The following is a 17,433-nucleotide window of genomic DNA, read 5'->3' on the forward strand; positions in this document are numbered from 1 at the left end:
TGGGCATATCCCTCAGGCTACTCTCTGGCCTCTGCTTTGTTCTTTCAAGGAGAGGCTGGAGAGAGGAGTGAACCAGGTCTACAGGCCTGAGCCCCCACCCAGAGAGAAAACACAGAGAGGGCAGGGCATTCCACAGGGGCCAGAATGGAAATGTGAAAAGGGGTAGGGCCTGCGGGGTCCACCCAGACTGCCCAGGGAAGGCAGCCTGGAGGCCTGGAGCCTCCTCTGGCCCTGGGGAAGGCCTCCACCCTGAGCAGGACCGGCTGCCAGGAAACAGCAAAAAAGCAAGAGACACACACACAGTTCCCCCCCGCCCCCCCCCCCCCACACACACACTGGCATCCAAGGGGATAAAGGGCCTGAGGAAGGAAAGGTGCCAGGGTAGTCACTCTGCTTTGGTAGGGGAGTCACTAAGTGTCCAGGGACTGGACTCTGGCCACCTCTGTGTTCTAAAAGAGCATCCTGGTCCTCTCTGAGCCAAGCATTCTCCCTTGAGGAAGGGAAGGTGAACTTTTCCTATTGTAAGAGGGTTTCTAACAGCTAATAAGCTGCTCCATCTGTGATCATGGCCTCGACTTTAAAAAGTACTTGGGGCTGGAGAGATGGCTTAGCAGCTAAGAGCACTGCTGGCTGCTCTTCCAGAGGACCAAGGCTCAGTTCTCAACAACTCCCTGGCAGCTCACGATCATCAGTAACTCCAGTCCTAGGGGATCCCTCATGCTCTTCTGGCCTCTGTGGCCTCCAGGCATGCATTTGGTACATAATTATACACGCGAGCGAAATACCTATACACATACATTTTTCTATTTTGTTTTTATATGTATGTGTATATCTGTCTGTATGTATGTAAACATGTTGTCAGTTGCCTATAGAGGCCAGAGGGGAGCCCGTGGAGCTGAAGTTGCAGGTGGCCCGTGGGTGCTGGGAACTAAAGCCTTACACTCGGCAAACACTCTTAACCTCTGAGCTACTTCTCTAGCTCCATTGGAGGAGTTCGAGGCCAAGCTAGTCTACAGAATGAGTTCCAGGACAGCCAGGCGATACACAGAGAAACCCTGTCTTGGAAAACCAAAACAACAGCAATAATAATAACCATAAAATACATTTTTAAAAATTGTTTTTAATGCACTGAGCTTTTCCCTTACCATGATCTTGGAGTCTGTAAATTAAAATGAGAAAAGATTTCACCCACAGAGGATAGCCAGAAAGGGGGTGTTAAATGCCAGAAATAGGGACTGAGGTCGACTTGGGCCCCAAGGGACAAGCAGTATCTTGAGGTGAGGACAGCAATGGGACAGACAAGGTTGTGCCAGATGCTGCACTATGGAGTGCTTTCCTCAAGCTAGGCGTTTAAGCTACCAGCACCCTGGTGCGTTTTCTCAGGTAAAATGGGAGTCACAGAGACAGGGATCCCAGGCAGATTCTAAGTCTGTGCTGCCCCTGCACAACCTGCAACTCCCCCAGGGATGCAGGGAGCTGTGCAAGGGAGCCACTAGCTCTAGGGTCAATGGGGCCTTACACAAGGGACTGTGGCCCCAGAACCCTCCCACCCCACCCCAGAAATGGCCTGTGTAACTCTCAGAGTGAAGGAGCCCCTGAGAAAGGAAAATCTGGCCTCTTATCTCCTGGGGGAAAGGAATGCACTCTCCAGCCAGGTCAAGGGGCTGTTTGACAGGAAGTCTCCACCCTAGCTGTGGGCTCCTCCCAGGCACCACTCACTCCTTCTGGCTGTCCCTGCCTCTGGCATCCATTTCCCAGGTTTAAACTTCTGACCTGACATCCCCAACAGAATTCTAAGCCAATTCAGCCCCTCTGCAGTTAGCTATCCATTCACAGTGCCACGCTGATGGGGACTCTGACCCACAAGTCCATCCCCACCCCACTCCTACCCCACTCTGCAGATATGTCACCTAGGCAGACAGCTGAGGAGGCTAGGTGGCCTTGCAGAGTGCAGGACCATCGCCACTCAAGCCACACACCTGCCCAGCACCAGGCTAACACACGGAAACACGCAGCTCCTGCCCCGCAGATCTCCGACCCAATTCCACCCAGGAAACTTAGACTCCCATGGCCTAGGCTGGGGGTGTATATCTGTGGTAGAGTATGTGCTTAACACGCACAAGACCCTGGGCTCCGATCACAGCATCACAGAGAAAAAAACCACAGCAACAACAAAGAATCCCACAAAGAATCCCAATCTGTGGATCGCAACCCCCTTGGCAAACCTTTCTCTCCAAAGATATTTATGTTAAGATTTATAACAGTGGCAAAATTACAGTTATAAAGTAGCAATGATAACAATTTTATGGTTGGGGGTCACCTCAACATGAAGAACTGTACTAAAGGGTCTCAGCGTTAGGAAGGTTGGGAACCACTGGCCAAGATGAAGACTCAGCATCACAAAGCCTGAGAATATCGCAGGAGGCTTTAACCTGAAACCCATTTTACAGATGGAGGTGTTGAGGCCCAGGAAAAGAGACTCCTATACCAAAGGTTGGCACTGGTCGGGCAAGTGCAGGACCCAAACAGTCTACACGCCTGTCCTCACAGGTCCCGTGACAGCAATCATGTATGTTGTTATTGTGTGGCTACTTGCCTAATTTTCTGTTAGACTATGTACCAGGTAGCTATTTTCCTAGGATGGCTCTAGTGCCTAGCCCTACGGGACACACAAAAATATAAAATATTCTTAATAATAACATTGGCAACAAGCCAAGTGTCCATCAACAGATGAAAGCATAAGCAAAATGTGGCATACTTGGGCAGTGGAATATTATTCCGTCATAAAAAGGAATGAAACACAGACTAGAAAGACAGCATAGTAGGTAAAGTACTTGCCTTGCAAACATGAGGATCTGAACTCAACATCCCAGCACCCGCATGTAAGAAGTCAGAGGGCCAAAGAAATAACTCGGAGATCAGGAAAACTTGTTCCGTAATCAGGAAGACAGGAAGTCAGATCCCATCATGTAAGAAGTTGGTATCCTTCAGATTCCTACAACAGACTAGCTGAGAAAACAGAAGTGGCAGATTTAGGGAGAGACTCTGCCTCAAAGGAGAAGGCAGAGAGGGAGAGGAGAGGAGGGGAGGGGAGGGGAGGGGAGGGGAAGGGAAGGGAGGGGAGCAGAGGGGAGGGGAGGGGAGGACGCTTGATGCCCTCTTCTAGCCTCTGCACATGCTACCTGCACACATGTGAGCACACACATTAACTAATCAGTTAATTAAGGAAGCAAATGTCTTATTTTATGTATATGGTGTTTGGCCTGTGTATATGTCTGGGTACTAGGTCTGTGCCTCGTGCCAGAAGAGGCCAGAAGAGGCCAGAAGAGGCCAGAAGAGGGCATCAGATCCCCTGGAACTGAAGTTACAGATGTTTGCAGGTGCTGAGAACCAAACCCAGGTCCTACACAAGAGCAGCCAAGGCTTTTAACCACTGAGTCATCTCCCTGGCCCCCTAATCAAATGTTCCTAAAAGCTGGGTGTGGTTAACACATGCTTATAATCCTAACACTGAGGAGATAGAGACAAGCAAATGAAACCCTGGGGCTCAATGGACGGTCAGTCTTACCTACTTGGTGAGTTCCAGGCCAGTGAGAGACCCTATCTCAAAAGCAAGGTGAATAATACCTGAGGGACAACACCCTAGGTTAGCCTCTGGTCTACGCATGCACAGACTCATGGATGGACAGACATGGATGTGTACACGCACGTGCACATGCATGCACACACACCATTAACAAGAGGATGGACAGACATGGATGTGTACACGAACGTGCACATGCGTGCACACACACCATTAACAAGAGGATGGACAGACATGGATGTATACATGCACGTGCACATGCGTGCACACACACCATTAACAAGAGGAATGAAACTGAAACACTGGACATGACACAACATAGGTGAACTTTAAAAACACCAAGAAAAAAAGACAAATATCATATGAGTCCATCCACATGAACTATTCAACCAGACTAGACCAATTCAGAGACACATAGCCAAAGGGATGCTCTCTGGGGCCCCGAGACTTGATGTCTATTTGGGGTGGTGGAACCTTTGGGGGTTCCTGCTGTATACAGGGTGACTGTGACTCACCCCACTGAATGGCATACCTAAAAATGGTTTAATCGTGCCTTAGAGATATCTTATTACAATAAAAAAGAACCCGTTTCTTTGCACACAGCCCTTGGGATCACAGCCTGCAGCCTTGATTTAGATCCAGCTCCTGCCTGCTTTACCCATGTAGACACAGTGAGCACAGGGCACTTTGTGGTCCGGGCCTACGGGAAATCAGCTATAAAGAAAGCTATGGCCTCCCAGGCATGGCTATTCTCCCAGCAGGGCCAGCTGGAGCCCAGCAGGGAAAAGACCCGTGCAAGGCTCACTGTGATCCAGCTGCCAGAAACAGATGTGGGCAAAGCCCTGTGTGTTCATGAGTTTAAGTGGCAGTCTGGGAACCCTTTGCTGACGTCAGCCTGGAAACCATGGTGTAGCAGTAGTGGAGGTGAGAGGGTTGGCAACAAAGCCAACAGAAGCAGAGATTTGGGTACCTCAGGGTCAGCTGTTTCCAGCTCACATTTAACACCTTGGTGCAGTCCAGGGGTCCCCTACCCCAGTTGCACTTAGTCTGCATGTTCCCACTTCCAAGACTCTCACGGTCACCAGGATTTGTAGTCTGCGAGCAACATTTAATGGGGGTCTCCATGAGCCAGAGCTAGCCCTGGGGGAGTATGCATTGACCCCGGCAGCCCTGTGACAGCGGCAGCATGCTGGCTCTGAAACTTCATGTTGCTCTCATGTCCCCACAGGGGCTGGCAGGGCTCACTGCCCTCAGCACCTACAGTCTTCAGAGGCTGAGAGGAAGCAGGCAGGGGTGTACCTGCCTGTTCTGATTTCCTCTGTAAGCCTTCCCATGCCTTTGCTGCAAGGGCTCGAGCAGAGCTAGGTGCTGTCTAGAGCATCTCCTATCAGAAGCTACCGCCTCAAGGTCAGCCACAAGTTCCTTCCTCCTTCTGCAGGGATTCCTCTGCTCAAAGTGGATGTTATCATTGGGGTGTGGTACCTGGAGTGCTTTTTATTAAGGAAGGAAGTGTTCTGATGACAGATGACATAAAGGAACACAGAGGACTGAGGGTCTCATCCAGCTGGCCAGGATTAAAGTGTCCAGGAGCCGACCTCACCCTCACGGTACAGAGCCTAGTCCCGGAAGCAGCCGGACCTGAGGGCTGTTTAAGGTGACTTTGCTCCTTCCTCACCCCTGACTTGCAGCACAAGAATCTTCATTTTCATAAGATCCCTAGACCCTGAGACCTGAGAAACGCTATCTTGGCGCACAAGCCAGTGACTTCTAGGATAAGCAATGAAAGTAACAATAATTCTCTGTGGAGCACCTGCTTCATGCCAGGCACCACCGCGGGCTTCATCCAGACAGCACCCTGTTTCGTTCTTTGACGGTCTGGCAAGGCAGGCATTCTTGTCTGTTTTCAGATACGAGCAGACCGGGACAAAGGCTGGTAGAGTCTGTGCAGCAAGTCTCAGCCACGCTGGGATTTGTTTTGCGGGGTCTAACTTTAAAAGCAGGGCTCTGGCAACTGCAGTAACTGCTACAACCTCTCCCACTGGGCCGGCGACAACAGCCTCTTACCGACTCCCTGTAGGGCCCAGAAGTTCACTTGTGGATGTGTTCCCCAGAAAGATGTTCCAGAGGCTACCTACGCCTGGCCTGCTGGGGTTGGGCTAAGCCTGAAGCAGAAGCCTTTCCAGAACCTATCCACCAGGAGGAGCTTGCGTGCGCACCTGCAGAGGGTCCAGGACTGGAGTGACCTGGGAGCTGGAGAGAGAGCAGGCTTGGGGACTGCTTCATAGTAAGACCAGAACTCCCAGCACTGTGCACCAGAGCGAGGACACAGCGAAGAAAGCAGGGCGAGAACCATTCTAATCCCCTTATTAGTGTATAACTTGTAAATTTATGATGCCAACCCTCTGAGGAAGCATGGTTCTGCCAGCTCCACCTGGCGAGCCTCCACAGGCTCCGAACCTCCAGCCAACCTTGGATGAGTGTTCCGCACCAGTCACTTACGGTGCCCGTTCCCAACCAAATGTGAGTGATTCAAGGTGTGACTGGCAGACCCACCATCATGGTGCCTCCCACGCAGTCGGAGCTCCCAAGGTGCCATGGTTTGCCCTCCCACGGCCACAGGAGAGTACTCTGCAGCTAGCTCCTCAATGCCACAGGCCACCTAACACTGCCCCATCCTGAGAAGAGCACAACCCTGATGAGCATTGAGTGGGTGGGCGTTCCAGGCACCGCCCACCCCTCGGAGTTCCACCCTCTACTTCCTTGAAACTCCCAGCTTTTTGGAGCTCAGTGGTGATGTTAAAGAAACCTCCCAAGCCAGTGATTTCATACACCAGGCATCCATCTCCAGAGCTCCAGCCCTGTCTCCTACCCACAGAGCTGGATCCCACACAAGGGCAGGAACCGGGTAGCACTGACTCTTGCTTGTTCAGCGGCATCGATCAGGCGCCATGGCCTCTTCTGCCTGTGGTTTCTCTGTCCTTCAGCGCCAGTGCCATCAAATGGGAACCATCCAGAGGAGACGTCTCAGCTGGAGGGTGGGGTATGGGGCTGGGGGGGGGCTAGCATTCTGGTCAGTCCCTCTTTATCAGAATCTAGACAAACGGGAGGAGTAAGACTGTCATGCTTATAGTACACCCCCCCCCGACATTCTGCCCACAGGAAACCCCCTAACAGGGGCCAGCCCATAAAGCAGGAATTTGGGGCACCTAAAGCCCAGTTTCTCTCCCTCAACCAGGGACATAATAGAAGTCCAACACAGTCTTAGAAACAAGAGTTGCCCACGTAAAATGATATTCCACAGGTGGAACCGACTGAGCGCACAATTTGCCTCTGACTCGCTCGAGTTAACAAGGAGGATACCGTGGCAGTGGGAGGAAGGGCAGTGAGATGCGGCAGAGAAAACCAGAAGAAGAGAGGGAGAAATAAAGAGAGACACAGAGAAGCAGGAGGAAGCAGGGGGAGTTAACTCAGAGGAACGTGTGTGGATCGGGGCTTTGCTTTGGCTCGGCAGCCATTCAGAAAGCCCAACAGCCCCAGGCCCTTGCTTATCACTTTCCCATGTTTCTAAAATTCCTGTGTTCCGATTCTCAGTCTTTCTCCCTTTAGAGCTAAGGACGGCTTTGGGAAGCTGGTGGGAGTTCTGGACTCTCTCCCAGAAAAATATTCTTATCCACTTACAAGGCTTCTCGAAATTTCAGGGCCTTCTGGACTCCATATTAGGAACTAAGAACCCCAGTCTCATTGGGAAGCTCCTAATACTCCAAATTAAAACGTTTATATTAAACCAAATTAGATTAAACGGAGGGAGGTAGAGGCCAAGAGTGCTGGGTTGTCGGCACTTGGGAGGCTGGAGCAGGAGGATCTCTGTAAATTCAAAGCTGCTCTGGTATACAGAGCAAGTTTCAAGGCTCCCAGCCCCCTAAAAAGGGAGGTGGGATGTGGCTTCAGTGATAACACTAGCTTACTAAGAGCACTGAGGACCCAAGGACTTGTCCCTAGGGAAGACTCTGCCAGGTGAGAGAAGCCCTAGGGCCAGGCGTGTGCACAGATAGCTATCACACAGTAAAAGGCCTGCCTGCCTCTGATACAGGCAGCTCTAACCTGCCTGTGAGGACCCTGGATTCACCCTTTACAGAGCCATGGGACTGTAAATAACAATCGTTCCAAAATCTGATCATGCTTAAGAATCGCCGGTATATTTGTTTAAAATGCAGATTGCAACCCAAATCTTGAGCCTAGTCCTGTGAGCTTTCAGGTGATGTCCTTGAAGGAAATCTCAAGCCTTGGGAGGCTAGCTGATTCGGGCTGTGCATGTTGGGGTAGGACTAGGCGTGTGTGCAAGGATGCTACAAGAGTAGCTTCAGATCCTGCATCAGTAAAGTTCCCCTTACAGTGCAAAAGGTGAAACCCTTTCAGGGTCCTTTAAGGCAACGCTTCCAAGATCTGGCTATGCACACATGAAGCACAACGGCACAGGTGTGAAAATGCCATAAAGAACCTGTTACTTTGTATGCTCACGTGAGATAAAAGTTAAAAAGTCACCAGACGTATTTCTCATACAGACTCCTAGGTCATAGGCTCTTAGGGAATACACACAGATGCAAACAAACAAACCAAACACACACACACACCACACACACACACACACACACTCATCTAGTGATTTTGACACTGAGGCAAGTTTCAGGACTTGGTGGCTAACACCTATAAACCCAACACTTGGGAGGCTGAGGCACAACTGCAATTTTGAGGCCAGCCTGTACTACATAACAAGTAAAAGACCAGCCTGGGCTACAAAATGAGATCTAGTATTAAAAAAAAAGCAGGCTTTAATCCCAGCATTTCAGAGGCAGAGGCAGGCAGATCTCTGTGAGTTCAAGGCTAGCCTGATCTACAGAGCAAGTCCCAGGACAGGCTCAAAGCTACACAAAAAAACCCTGCCTCAAAAAACAAAAACAACAACAAAAAGGCAGGATATGGGTGTGGGAATAGCCTTATTTTGTTATGGTACCGGACCTATTATAAGAATGCTTTGAAATTCTTCAAAAAGAACCAGTGGACATTGCTACAGTGTCTGTCAGTCTGTCTGTTTGCTATCTTCTGTGGCACTGGGATGATGTGGGACTACCCTCTGCATGCTGTGACTATGTTTTATTACTATTGGTTAATAAAGAAGCCGCTTTGGCCTATGGCAGGGCAGAATATAGTAAGGCAGGAAATCCAAGCAGAGATAGGGAACGAAAGAAGACAAAGTCAGGAAGACAACCGTGTAGCTATCAAAACAGAAAGACACCAGAACCTTACCAGTAAGCCACAGCCTTGTGGCAATACACAGATTAATAGAAAATGGGTTAATTTAAGATATACAAGCTAGTTAGGAATACGCCTGAGCCATTGGCCAGTGTTGTAACTAATATAGTTTCCGGGTGATTATTTGAGTCTGGGTGGCCATGAAGTGAACACACAGCTTTTGTTTACACTGGGGTTGGAAGGCTGGGCCTCTGGCACACTAGCACATGTTCTATCCTTGAGCAACCTGCAGTGTCTTCTTTCTCTTCTCGGAAAAGACTGAGTGGAGAAGGTAGAGACAGTGGCTCATTGGCTCTTTGCCCCTCCCTTGCCCTGGAACGCTAGACCAACATGATGATCCATGCAGTGACTTAGAGCACTGGACCAACACGATCTACCCCTCACTGTGCAGCGACATGGGGCGGGCTGGGAGGCATGGGTGAAGTGTGACAAAACCTACGGAAAGCGAAGAGCTGCTCAGTCCACAGCACATGTGAAGATGCCCTCTGATCTCTTAGAACAGGAACATCTACATGGCAAAGATACCACAACTGGCCCAAACCTGTTCACACTGGATTCGGCATCTAACTATGGAACAGGGTCTGAGAAACACACTAGAGAGGCAGCCTGGTTTCTGACTGCTACACAGTGACAGGAAAACTCCAACATGGAATACTGATCCTCCACCTGAAAGGCCATCCATGGTAACATCTGTCTAGAATCTTCTCTTAGCCAAAGCACCTAATTATCCTATTCCTTAATATGAGTATGATTGTCTTTCCCCCACCTGCTATATGAGGCTACCTGTTTATTCCCAGCTGCTCAGCCCTGAAATAATCACACAGAAACCATATTATTTGTAATACTGTTTAGACAATAGCTTAAGAGTATTTCTGGCTAACTCATATCTTAAATTAACCCATCTCCATAAATCTGTGTATCACCACAAGGGGGTGGCTTACCAGGAAAAGTTTCGGCGTCTGTTTCCAGAGGGGCTATATGGTTTCTCCTAACTCTGCCTTCCTTCTCCTAGCATTCAGTTTAGTTTTCACCGCCTAACTCTACTCTACCCTATCACAGGCCAAGAAAATTTATTAGCCAATGGTATTCACAGCATCCAGAGGGGAATCCCACATCACCCACCCACAACCTCAGGGCTGGGAATTGAACTGAGGACCCTTTTGAGCATTCCTGGCCAAGTATCTTTAACATTCTGATTCTCTGAAATTTGAATGTTTTATAGGGAATACCCTTTGTACACTAGGTTTTTCCCACCTGAAAATTTCTGAGCGTATTAAAACTGACAGCAGTCTAGACTTGAGGAAATAAAGTCTAACACATCCATTCATCTCTGGGCACTCTGTGAGGGGGTGCTCTTACTTTCTGTTTCCCAGATTCAGAAGCTGCTGCGCAGACAGGTGATTTCCCCAAGATCACAGAGTAAGGAAATAGCACAGCCGGGACTGAGGTCTAAGTCCCGCTGATTCTTCCCTGATGTTGCGTGGGTAGATTTGCTCATAGCTCAGGAACTTGAGCTGTGGGCTGATTGCTCTGTGAAGTCACTTCCACTCTGAGTCTCCGCAGCTTCCCTCTTGTCTCAAGTAAGAATTGGGGCGAAGAGACGCATGCTTGGCGGGCTTATCTGGACGCTGACGTCTGTTGTGGTTATAACTACTGTCTCCTCGTTACTTTAGGAACTGGAGCATATGCAAGAGTATTCCTCATATAACAGCCATCTAGGCTTACAATGCTCACTCAGACAGCAAGGAGATTTACTGTCTGAATGTATTCTTGTATTTGCTTTGTATAGTCTTAACTTCTTGCAATTGACTGACCTTGGTAAATCTAGCATTTGGGTTTCTCGAAGTTTTAAGATGATCCAATAGGGGTCTGACAGGGGAAAACAGGTATATTGTGGCACATCTATAAAACCAACACTCAGGAGGCTAAGACAGAAGGGACATGTGTATAGAGCCAGACTGGGCTATACAGTGAGATTCTTCTCTCTCTCTCTCTCTCTCTCTCTCTCTCTCTCTCTCTCTCTCTCTCTCTCTCTCTGATATAATTCACTTTATTTTTCTTGTATAAAAACCCTTACATGACAGCCACCACAGCTGGAACTTAGGTCCTCTCTGAACTGAGACTCTGGTTTGGGTTTTCACGAGATGGTCAGTGAATTCCTGGTAAGGAGACTTGGTGAACACGGTCTCTTTCCAGAGGTTGGAGGTCAGCTAGCTATAGGTTTTGGAGATGACATCAAAGGTGGCCTTGGCAAAGTTGCCCAGGGTAGCAGTGCAGCCCTGGCTGATGTGTGGCAGTCATCAATACAGGCCATCATCAGTAACATCTTGGGCATAGGAACAGAGACTATACCAGATGAGCCACAGCGGCTGTCACCTTGCATGGAGCAGTGTGGGGCTTGCCAATCTTGTTCCCATAGCAGCCCCTCCATGTAGGGACAATGGAAAGTTTCTCCAAGATAATGGCCCCTCAGAAGGCAGTGGTTACATCCTTACAGCACTTAACACCAAGACCAACATGACCGTTGTAGTCACCATTAGTGACAAAGACCTTGAACCTGGTCTGTTGGCACCAGCATGACCTTAAGACCCTTATCCTTTAGGGATGCACCCAGGGTAAAAAAAAGAAATCAGTAATCTCAGATTCCTTGATGGGCCAGGAGAACAGGTAGATCTTTTCCGGGGATTGATCAGACATTGCTCACACAGGATAACACTTTGTGTGTGTGTGTGTGTGAGAGAGAGAGAGAGAGAGAGAGAGAGAGAGAGAGAGAGAGAGAGAGAGAGAGAGAGAGAGAGAGAGAGAGAGAGAGAGAGAGAGAGAGAGAGAGAGGAGAAGAAAGGAAGGAAGGAAGGAAGGAAGGGAAAGAGAGAGAGAGAGAGAGAGAGAGAGAGAGAGAGAGAGAGGAAAAGGGAAGGGAAGGGAATTAGACTCAGCCTGGGCTACATAACAAGATCCTGTTCTCAACAGTCACCTCCTTATAAATAGAAATATGGACTACTTACTGCTTCAAAGAATAATCTTATCTGGGCCATTTAGTAAGCAATGTCTGGCCAGGGCCCTATGGGATTCTGATGTGCCAACTGAGGTAGACAAATACCTGAGGGCCTACTAGAAATGAATTTGAAAACATTAGGAGTGGAGGGAACGGCACACACATGTGTACACCTTTCATATAGGATATTTAAGTGATGCAATTTCTGAGAGAAATGGGAGCTTTCCTTTACCATCTTTACACTCTGTGGAGGAGGCTGCTGTTTGGGCTGCAGCCTTCTGAGACAGACATTATTTTCTCATGCAAAGCATGGCTACATTCACGGATAATCCAGGCTCCGGGCCAGGCAGAGACCCCACCCCAGCTGTCCATTTAAGCTGCTGATCTAGTCTGTAAGCAAGCTGCAACATTGGAGACAAGGGAATCCGCAGGGTGTGTGATGGGAGAAGCTGCCTATGTGAAGCCCTAAAACCACAAGGCACCCAGGAAACCCTGCCAAGGAATTCTGCTCAGAGTAAGCAGGCATGGTCACCGCACCACAGGCGGAGCTGGCCAGAGTTCTCTGGGAAAGAGAGATGTTCAAGTCCTGAAAAGCTGGCCTCTTTCTCTCTCTACTGCATAGAAGGGGCCCCAGCCACAAGTGCTTGTGGCTGGACAGGTTTTGGGGGCTGGGGATTACATGTGTACCTACCCACAATGAGTCACGTGGAAAAAAAAAAACAGATATTCATAACAGGATCTTGTAACCTTTGAAAAGTTATTAAGTCATAAACTAACAAGAGGAAAGTCAGTTAAGATTCCCAGGCTAAAATAAACTTTGCTGCCGGTGTTTGCAGGTGTGTATGCTCCTGACAGTGGCAGTGGCCAAATACAGAAATAGGGCATGGTATAGTAGCACACGCCTTCCCAGAGACAGAGGCAGGTGGATCTCTGTGAGCTCGAGGCCAGTCTGATCTACAGAGCGAGTTCCAGGACAGCCAGGCTACACAGAGAAACATTGTCTTGAAAAATCCAAGATAAATAAAGAAAAAAGAAAAGAAAATCAAAAACAACAACGAAAATCCAAAGTGGGAAACAGGCTGGGGAGGGAGGAGATGGGAAAACTAGGTGTTTAGAAACAAGAGAAAGATGAGAAAAAAAATGGTTTCCAAAGTGTTCCAGGTCTGTCTCCTGCAGCCCCACAGTGCCAGCTGTGACTTCTCCAGGACAGTCCCTCTGAGCCTTATCCCACTCCACCCTGCCCACCATAGGTTTCCAAAGAGCGACTCTTGTGTGCTCTCTTAGGCAGCACATATACTAAAACTGGAACGATACAGAGATGATGACCATGGCCCCCGCGCAAAGAGCGACTCCCAATTCAAACACTGACCTTCTGCTCACTTTATGATTTTTTTTTCTTTTCCTTGGTTTGCATTTCTAGCCAGAAAGGCCCAGAAAATGCCAGAGAGCAGAGATACATCCCAGAGCCTCTGCTGTGCCCAGAGCTGTCCGAGACCTCTAGATGCTAAGGCCAGCTTTAACTTTGAACAGAATATGAACTATGTAAACACGGTTATGTTTTTAAGGACGGAGAAGAGCCTGTGATGGGATGACTTTTATGCTTCATATTTTTAAACAAAACATGCAGGCTAGTGTTGGCTTTTGCCACTCAGCCTGAAGACCTGAGTTCAGTCCCTGGATGGGATTGAATCCTACATGGTGAGAAGAGGGAATCAACTCCCATAGGTTGTCCTTGTACCTCCATATGCTCTGTGGTAAACACACACCACCACACACAGAGAGAAATAAATGTAAAAAACAATTTAAATAAAATAAGCCTGCAGGGGGCTGGAGAGATGGCTCAGTGGTTAAGAGCATTGCCTGCTCTTCCAAAGGTCCTGAGTTCAATTCCCAGCAACCACATGGTGGCTCACAACCATCTGTAAAGAGGTCTGGTGCCCTCTTCTGGCCTGCAGACATACACACAGACAGAATATTGTATACATAATAAATAAATAAATTTAAAAATAAATAAGCCTGCATTTTTCTGAATATAAAATTGAAAATTATCTTTAGTATTTAATGAATACAAACATGAAATACAGAAGTCACGAGACTAATTATTCTGTATTTCTCCAAGTGGCAGAATTCTGGGTGACTTTTCTCCTCTGTTTGCTTTCATCTTTCGGACTCTCTGAGAGGAGCATGTATTTGCTCTGAGGAAAAAAACTTGGTTTCATTTTTTCACGTTGGCCAGTTCCGTCTGCACAGGCTGAACCCTGACCTGTCCGTACTGCCCACAGGATCAAGGTCTTTGATGTTCCTCCACGCTTGCCATGTCTTTTGAGGACACAGGCCATGAGAATTTGCTCCTAGTTCAACATCTCCCTATGCCCTATGGACACACTCTCATCACAGAGATGGGCACACAGAACCTAGTCCCCAGGGAGCCTGCTGCTGGCTCACAGACTTCCCATGAGGCCCTGTCCTGACAGATCCCCCTTTGGGAGCAAGGCACGAGAGGACAGCAGGTGACAGCAGGTGACAGCCATGGCTGTGAGCTGAAGAGATGCTAACCTTTTGTGGTTGCTCTGCTTATTTATTCTTTTGTTTTTGCTTCTACATCCTGATCACTGCAAATGCAAACTTTCAGGACTTCTTTCTTCAGCAGGAGAAACACTCCTCTTTCTTCTACACCATCATCTCAAATGACTTCCAGGAGCCGCTGAAACCTCTTATTTACAGAGTTTTATTAAATGATTTCCACAAATGGCCCCCAGAATGAAGACATAACCCACATGGTGGTGACTGTCCTGAATAGGAGACTTTGGAGTTTGTCAGAAAAGAGTGAGCGTGTGCACTGTCCAAAAAGAGCTAACATCACTCACGCCTCTATACACACCACACACGCACCACACACACACACACAAACACGCACGTACACACACACACACCACACACACACACACACGAACGAACACACACACACACACACACTTCTGGAAGCCCGGAAGTTTCTTAGCTGCAGCATCAAGAAGCAGGGTGACTCTCCTTAGACAGTACACTTCCATCTAGCTAGCCCGTGTCACTCCCCACCACATAGATAATTTTGTACTTCTGGAATTTTCCACACACCTTCTCACTTCTGAGTCTTCACTCACATGGTTCCCTTGCCCTAGGGTCACCCTCCCCAGCTCACTCTCAGGTGAAGTCCTGTGACACCTCTAAGGTGCCTGTTCTCTTAGATCTTCATAGCCTCAGGTCAAGGTCATTGCACACTGCTCCTAGAACACAGAGATTTTCCTTTAAAACAGCAGGGTGAATTGGCTGTCTAGTTAGAAGAGAGACTGGGCCTTATTCTTGGATCTTAAAATACCAAGCAATGCCAAGCAGTGGTGGCACACGCCTTTACTCCCAGCACTTGGGAGGCAGAGGCAGGTGGATCTCTGTGAGTTTGAGGCCAGCCTGGGCTACAGAGTGAGTTCAGAACAGGCTCCAAAGCTACAGAGAAACCCTGCCTCAAAAAATTGAAAAAAAAAAAAAAAAGCAAGCATTGTATTTGCACATAGTGGAACTCAAGCAAAAGCATTTTGGTCAACTGATCGAGTAGAGGAGAAAGAAATAGAGGCAGGTTAGGGGGACACTGGAGACAGGGACAAATGGGACCAAGGAAGGACAAGAAAAAATAAAGGATCCCAGGAAAGAATATCAGTTAGAGAAGCCTTAAAATGTACCATGACAAAATATTTTTTTGGGAAAAAATGCATTTTCCTATTTAAGTTTAAATGTTCATTTTGTTCCCCTTTTGAGGGGGTGGCTGGGATGTTTTGAGAAAGGGTCTCGTGGTGTAGCCTAAGCTGACCCCAAACTCTGACCTGCTTCAGGACCCCCAGTGTTGGGGCTGCAGGCATATACAACCATACCTGGCCCTAGGTTTTCCCTACCAAGGAGACCATTTCTCTGCTCATTTTCAGCCCCAGGGACCCCTGATTGTAATTATAAGTGCAGCCAGTGATTGTGGGATGCTCTCTGTGCAAGAGGAGCCTTTCTCTTGATACGATTTCCAGGTATTGTAATCACGGTCGCTGTTTTCCCCAGAGCAATGCCCGCCCGACACTCATTTCTCTATCTATAGCTTACAAATCCCCTACAGTGTGTGCGGCCAGGGCACTCACAGTCAGCTTGTAAGTTGTTCTTAATGCTAATTCACACCTCCTGGTGGCTGGGACTAAAGGCCAGCCCAGAAAGCTACCCCTCTGCGGATAGCTTTAATGTTTATTTTGATGATGTGTGAAATCACACTCCAGCAGCCAACCAAGAGAACGGACTATGGCTCTTCTACACTCTTATCCCAAAAGGCTTCTAGAAGGTGCTGAAACCTTTTATTTATAGTTCTATTCAGGTTTTCACAAATACCCCCTGCCCACAGGACCGGCATAACCCACATAATAGTGAACATAAGACTTTGGACTTTGCTGGAGAAGAGAGATGTCTCCAGAAAGACAAGCCAATTGCACCACCCACCCCCAGCCGGGAAAATGACACTTTATAAAGGCAAGAAGTAAATGAAATTATGTATCTTTAAAATGTGGTCGGTTTACCATATAAAATAATTAACACAGAATTTCTGAGTCAAGAAAGCAGATTAAATGCACATGCAGAATTTTATTTCCTCTCTAACTTGAATTAATATGCAGCAGAGGTTTTTTTGTTTGTTTGTTGTTTGTGGCTTTTTTTAAATGATATAAATCTGTAAGATTTATATAAGACAGCAACAATATTTTGAAAGCTAAAGAGTATTGTGTGAGTGTTGGGTACTAACCAAAGGTCAAGTTAGCCAAGGAGGAAGCGGAGAGCCAGCATCCTTCACCGGAGACTGACAGCATCCGAAAGACTCTGTGTGGATGTCTGAGAGGTGTCAGGTTAGAATGAAAAAGACCTGAAGAAGACAGCATAGCACTGTTACCAGGTAACTGTACAGCCCAACAGAAGAACCACAAGTCTAAAGGCTGATCTCTGGGGAGGGAGGGCCTTTTCGCTGTACCATGAAAGTAGAAGCCACTCCGCCTTCCTCCTCAACCCAGACCCTGTAGCAAGGTATTGTGGGTAAGAGCTTAGGCTATTTGAGTCTCATCTGACCTTGCGATTGGGCGAATATTTACCACTCACTGCCTCTATTTTCCCATCTAGAAAATGGGACTACCAAAGCACACACTGTGTAATAATTAAACAGGTACACATAAAGCAAAAAATTAATAATGCCTGTCCTATGTAGTGTTTGATAAAGGACAGCTATTGTCATCATCGCTGCAGAATAGTGATGGTCACACTGGAGCCTTTTTTTCTAAGCTTTTCCCATCCCAAGGGTCTGGCTATGCTCGGTCCTAGTGCAGAAGGTAGGTGTCTGATGGCCTGAACACGCAGGTGTGAGCAATGCCTCCCTGGAAACACAGGTGCTCACTCAGCCACAGACTGAGGAGCTGGGAGACCCAGCAAATGGCCTCCCTGTGCCCAGGCCCTCATTCAAGGCCTGGATGCAGTGGGCACATGGTGGTGTGCCCTTCGA

The 17,433-nt window shown here is 48.1% G+C and overlaps 1 protein-coding gene and 1 non-coding gene across 2 annotated transcripts in view; one reads left to right on the forward strand and one right to left on the reverse strand.

Moving 5' to 3' along the window:
* Positions 1–17,433, reverse strand: part of Slc12a8 (solute carrier family 12 member 8) — a 135,934-nt gene that overhangs the window by 83,851 nt on the left and 34,650 nt on the right. The window lies entirely within an intron of this gene.
* LOC119825797 lies at positions 13,161–13,266 on the forward strand. The gene has a single exon (XR_005287269.1). It is a non-coding gene; the product is annotated as a U6 spliceosomal RNA (small nuclear RNA).

The sequence above is a fragment of the Arvicola amphibius genome, chromosome 10 (assembly GCF_903992535.2).
Source record: "Arvicola amphibius chromosome 10, mArvAmp1.2, whole genome shotgun sequence".
NCBI lineage: Eukaryota > Metazoa > Chordata > Mammalia > Rodentia > Cricetidae > Arvicola > Arvicola amphibius.